Source organism: Tupaia chinensis, unplaced genomic scaffold (genome assembly GCF_000334495.1).
Source record: "Tupaia chinensis unplaced genomic scaffold, TupChi_1.0 Scaffold000174_1, whole genome shotgun sequence".
NCBI lineage: Eukaryota > Metazoa > Chordata > Mammalia > Scandentia > Tupaiidae > Tupaia > Tupaia belangeri.
In genome coordinates this window covers 2,588,690-2,595,083 of record NW_006159649.1, presented here as the reverse complement: position 1 = coordinate 2,595,083, position 6,394 = coordinate 2,588,690, and positions in this window count along the sequence as shown.

Genomic DNA, 6,394 nt, shown 5'->3' with positions numbered 1-6,394 from the left:
TTTGAGAAATCACAGTGCCAACTCTTGGCAGACTGGTTCTTTTAAAGTCAGAAGACTGACTTTAGCAGTAACAAGCACATTTATAAGCATAGTGCCATGTAGTTGAGATTTTATCCACATTCTCAAAGTGCTTTTAGGAACTAACAGTATGCGAGTACAGACCAAAACTTAAAGAGTCCACAATATTCGAGAAAGTGATTTTCTTAAAGCTGCAGCACATGAGGATAGACCAATGGTATGTCTGACGCTCTGATACAGCTTCTTGTAAAGCAGAAATCTCCTCAGTGTGCATGCATGAGAGTGCAGGCAGCTGGAGTGAAGAGTTCTGTGATTCCGTGCCAAATCTAGATGGTGAAGGGATAAGAATATTTAGAGAGTTAAAAATCTTGCCTTTTTGATGACTTGTCCATGCTTGTTTCTTCTTCCTGGAAAAATCAGGCATGCTCTTTAGATGAATGGAACAGCTAAAAAGTGAATGAATAGACCTGGGTCCCTAACCTTCACCCATGAGGCCAGCAACCGGATACAGCTAGAAGCTACTAAAAATGGAAAGGTTTGGGGTTCATAGGAATCACGTTTTCTCTAAAATTTCTACACAAGGATATAATTTTCTTCTATTTTTAATACACAGATCATAAATCAGTTTTTTAATACTTCGAGACACTCCGGTCCAAAGAAGCGAAGTGGCAAGGCCACACTGCCAGGACTGAACACAAGTGTTGGTCGAATGTGCTGGGGACAGTCTGAAGTCATGTAGCCTAGGTGCTCACCACAAAGGCAGTATTGATTCTTTCAACCTAAGACTCCACATTAAAAATCCCTTGACCCAAACCCTGTACAGATGACATAATCATTCATTTCTCATATTTTCACAGTTATACAGATTGTTATTATTTTAACAGGCATTTGTCAAGGACTTACTATACGTTAGATATTATATTGAAAATAAAATACAATGTGATCTCAGTACTTACGAAGCTTAAAACACTCCAGAGGGCTAGCAGATGGTGTGGAATTTAAGGTGGCTGGATCCTACATGGCTGTTGGAGTCTGGAGTTAGCAACTTGAAAATCACACCGGGTATGTGTGCATCCCCAAAACCCCAAGGAGATAATGGAGATGTGATTGTGGCATGGCCATCTCCTCTGGGGTGTAATTTCACACCCTCCCTCTTTCTCTCCCTCTCTCTCCCTTGCCATCTTTCTCTCTCTGGTGCGTGTATATGCCCTATAGCAAACTAGAAACAGAAACAAGAGCACTCCAAGTATATTGTAATATAATTCTTTCATATACTATGACACTACTTTAACTTTTTTTTTAGAGGTTTTTGTTATTACGGAAAGACAGAGAGAGACAGAGAGACAGAAAACAAGAAATCATCCCCCAGGAGGATGGCACCGCCACAATCCCTTCACCTCCATTCTCCTCTTGGTATCTTGGGCATGCACGCACATGCGCCCAGCATGAGTTTAAGTCACCAGGTCCAGGACTCAAACCACGGTTGACTACATGGGAGTCCAGCGACATAGCCATGATGCTAACTGCTGGTCCCAACTACTTAAATTTTAATAAGTACTTGAAGAAAAATAGCAGTGTGCAAAGACAGAAAATAAAGAAGAACCAATCACTTATTTTGGAATTGATGATCAGAGACCACCTCCTAGAAGAAGAAACACTTGGATTCAAATTATAATGATGAATAAGGGCTAGTAAAATGGAGAGTAATGGATTGTGAGTGGGAAATCCTGTCCAAGGGAACAGTACATCCAGGGGTCTTAGTACAACTGAGGCACTAAAGGGAGAGCAGTGCACATGGAGAGTAGAGTCCCGGATAGAGTGATCAGATGAAATGGCAGAAGTATTTGGAGACTGGATTGCACAAGGCCTGATTGATGATGCGAAGGAGTTTGAATTTTATTCTAAGTGCAGTGGATTTTGAAGCATTGTATAGCTCAGATGTTAACCATATCCAATTTACAATGTTAACATGATCGGTATTTCTGATCAGCATTTGATAATGTCACACAAGTAAATATGAGATTCCTGGAATCACAGATGTGTGTACTGTCTTGGTACAGGATTTTGTGTAATTTCTACAAGTAGGAAAGCCCCGCAGCTAGCAGCCACAGCAGGCAACCGAACAAGTGCTGAGTTTTCATAGAGGAATTTTTGAAAAGTACTATGTCATTTGTTTCTTCCTTAGTGTCTAATCATACCTCTGTCATTCAGTTTGTCTCTTCACTCCTCATCTGACCTACACATTGGCTCCTTTCCAGTCACTCAGCTTTGCATTTCTTGTCTGGCTTTCAATATCATCTCTTCCATTTTTCATTTTGTTTCATTTTGTTTTAATAATCCTCGTGACTTTGATGGTTCTCAGCATATACTGAGGTTAATAATTTCATACTTGTTGAAGAAATAAATGGATAAACAAATATTATTAGGAACTTTTTTTCTATTAATAGAGACTATCAGTCATTGTATTGCTTAATGGTAAAGAAATAAAATTTAAAACTATAACTTAATTATTATTCACTACCTTTAATTAACTAGATGTATTGAACAAAGGCTTTCTGGTTTTGCCATTCTTAACGCCAAATCATCATAGTCCTCATCCAATTGAAGTTATTGATGCTCAATAACTGCTTTTATAAACAAATGTTAAAATCAAAGATACGACATTATAGTATGCCTATTCTTTGGACACTCTGTCCTTCTCTTTAAAGAGTACTTCTAGAGTTTGATTTCTCCTTTGAGCCTTTGATTTAAGACCTCTCTGACTCTGTCCAACTTTTTTTTCGGGAATGAAAGAGCTGTCAGATAGTCATACCATTAAAAGTGTCATGCAACCTAGTCAGAACAGTCTCCTGCTGCCTTTGAGTGCTTATAATGGATTAATATTCATTTTCTGTTCTCCTTAGGTCATTTATAATGCTGTGTATCTGTGGTCTCCCTGCTGGGATTCATTTGACCTTGAGATAACATACATTACCAGAATAAAACAGATCTCACACCATGAACTAGTCTGCTTTTAAAAAATGAAAAGTGGAAATAAGTGCAGTTTATTATCTGATGCCTCACGTTCCTGGTTTGGTTCTCTAAGCTTTACTTATGCTTACCTTCGCATGGGAAAGCTCACACTGCATCCCTTAACACTCTGGAACTGTGCTATGTGACTTGTCACCATTGGAAACATGTTGGATCAGCAAATCTCTAAAGATTTTGATATTAACTCAAAGCATACTACTCTGGGGATGTTGATATTTTACTAGGGACTTGTAAAGAATTGAAAGTCCTCAAAAAGGACCCTAAGGAATATTTTTAAATGGTGGCCTTTCAGTTGGGAATTTGTACAAGAAATAGTCTAGGTAAGCCTTCCTTCTTAGTGCTCCTCAAATCCAACCAGTTAAACCCACGCTATCATGCCAGTCTTGGGAAAGAGAATCAAAGCAGTCTTTTCTCTTTTTCTTTTTTTGTAATACAATCATTATCAAAATGAAGAAAGTGTGAGATCTGGAAGCAGATAAGGTCACTGCCAAGACTTGGCTTAGTCTTCAAAGCGTGTGTGTGTAGGCTTTATTTCATACCATTATTTCATTACAGTTGTGCATATACTCTCTGTACAATCTCCCCCAGTTTGCTTATTCTCTATTCTCATTAACCTTGGAACTAAAATATGAATAATAATACCATCCCCAATTTAACTTGAATTACTTTAAATGAAATGTGTGTAGCAACAATACCTGACATAAAGTAAGTAGTGAATAAATATTAGATGCCTTCATTGACTTAAAAAAACTTTAATTTATGTACCTCAGCTCTTTGAAAAGAACATAAAATTTTATATATATTTTTTTAAAAAAACATAAATATTACTCAGTTAAAAATGGAACCAAATGCATTGGTAAAAATATATGATTAAATTGATTTTTTTTGCATATCTTACTTTAAGCAATACTCACCAAAACAAAAAGAAAGAAATTAACTTTAAAAGTATGTTACAAGAGCATTTCAATTAAAGCTATCATAGTAACAAAATAAGTCATCAAAATGCAGCATAAGATGGGTATATACAAATTGTCCATAGTCATATGAAATTTTTCTAAAGATATGCTCAAATGTGCATCTTGAAAGTTGCTTCAGAGTTTCACATACTAGAGCTTCAAACAGAAGAAGAAAATCAATTACTTTACAACAAAGTTCTGTTAGCGGGAAACACCTGCTTCCAGTCATCCATCACTAACATCAAGGAAGATATATAAAACAAATTGCCATTTTTAGATTCTTTCTACTCACTTTAGGGAAGAAATCTAGAACTTAACGCAGGTTTCTACAGCCTCCTTATCAGCAACCTTCTATTTTCTGCTCAAACACTTCCAAATCTAATCCTTCTTACCTAGAGAGAATGAAAGGCTGTGGTGGTTAGGGTTTCCCTGCTTACTACGGCTAGCATGGTTAGGCCTGCTGCAAGTCCAGTGACACACCGGAAATAGAGCATAAAGATAGGTAACCAGGGAATGGTGAGCAACTGCCTCCCCAGCCCTATGGGTTTGTTTTTTGTTTGTTTGTGTTTGTTTGTTTGTTTGTGGAGACTTTTTTGCTATAGGGCACGTGTGCTTGCTAGAAAGACAGAGAGAGACAGAGAGAGAGAAAGCGAGAAATCACCCCCCAGGAGGGATGGCCCCGCGGCAATCCCTTCTCCTCCATTCTCCTCTCGGTATCCTGGGCACACACACATGCGTGCCCAGTGTGAGTTTAAGCCTCTGGGTCCGGAACTAGAGCTGTGGTCGACTACATGGGAGTCCAGCGAGATAGCCATTACACTAACTGCTCCCCCAGCCCTATGTTTTTAAGTGTAGCAAAAATCAGGATCTTGAATTCTCTGACCTGGTGGATTCCCCAACCCTGATCAGTTAAATGACCAACAAATTCTGGTCTGACTTCACAAGTAAATAAGAGGACCTTAGAGAGAGGTTTCCACACTTGTCCCTCCTCGGAGGATGTTATCCGTCCCTGTTTTTTGCTAACCTAGTAAGCTGGAGTGAAATTAACTTAGAACTAAATTTAAACTATCTACCTGCAATTCTCTACACCAACCAAAGATTCTACTAAATGTTGGGACTTCCAAATGTGTTTACAACGTATTTTTTAAGGCTTAGTCGAAAATTACAAAAATTGGTAAGCATATTCAAATATTTTTAACCATTTGCTAAACTCCTGTAAGATAGAGTTCTATATGTTATGAGGATAGAAAGAAAAAGTCTCCTTTTTTCTTTTGGTTTTTGTTTGTTTCTGTATTCCCAGAAAGTAGAACAGTATTTCTAGCACCACTATTTCTAGCACATAGCTCACTACATATTTGTTGGCTAACTGACCAAAGGAATGAATAGTTAAAGCAGGACATATGTAGTACTTGAAAAGATGAGATATGTGTTTAGGGGATTCTGGTTTTAGAAGCAGTGGCAGACAGGAGAATACTGTGTGAGGCTATAAAAAAGTGAGAAAAGCCATGTACCTAAGGGAAATATGGGAAGTTATGTATAGAGGAAAATTATATCTCATACATGAAAACAAAGTCTATATATTTCAATTAAAGTAAAGATAAAGAAAAGGTGTTCTCATGGAACGTAGCGGGGAGGGCCTAATGGAAAGGTAGGACTGAACTTACGCTAATGTGAGTATAGAAGGAAATGGTAGAGTTGCTTTTTATCTTAGGAAAAGGAAAAGATTGCTTGTTGTTGGAAGTTAAACGAGAGACTTCATGAGAGGGATAAAGGAGTGCAGAAGGAGAGTTAAATGTAAGAGTTTATCAGGCTGGCGTGTCTTATGAGACACATTCATGTTCATATTTTTGAGAGACTGTGTATAGTTGTGTTTTGAGAGGGTATTTTTTTTTTTTGCTATAGGGCATGTGCACTTGTGGAGAGACAGAAATCACACTCCAAGAGAGTTGGCCAGGCCATAATCCTTTGTTCTCCTCTTGGGATTTGGGGCATGCATGCACACATGCTTGACATGAGTTTCAACCCTCCAGGTCTGGAACTCTAACCATGGTCAGCCATGTGAGAGTCCAGTGCCTTAACCGCTACGCCACCTGCTGGCCCCATTAGGAGCTTCAAATTGAAATCCTTACTTGGGACAGGTAATGAGTGAGCCTAATGGTGAAATAGAAAGTATTTTTACCTAATTCCTTTCAACTTCTCAGGTAAAATTTCTCAATAAGTTTTATTCTAAAGAAAAGATCTTTAGGGGACCAGCAGTTGACATAATGGTTATGTCGCTGGACTCCCACGTAGTTGACCACAGTTCAAGTCCCAGATCCGGTGGCTTAAGCTCATGCTGGGCATGTGTGCGTGCGTGCCCAAGATCCCGAGAGGAGAATAAAGAAGGGGTT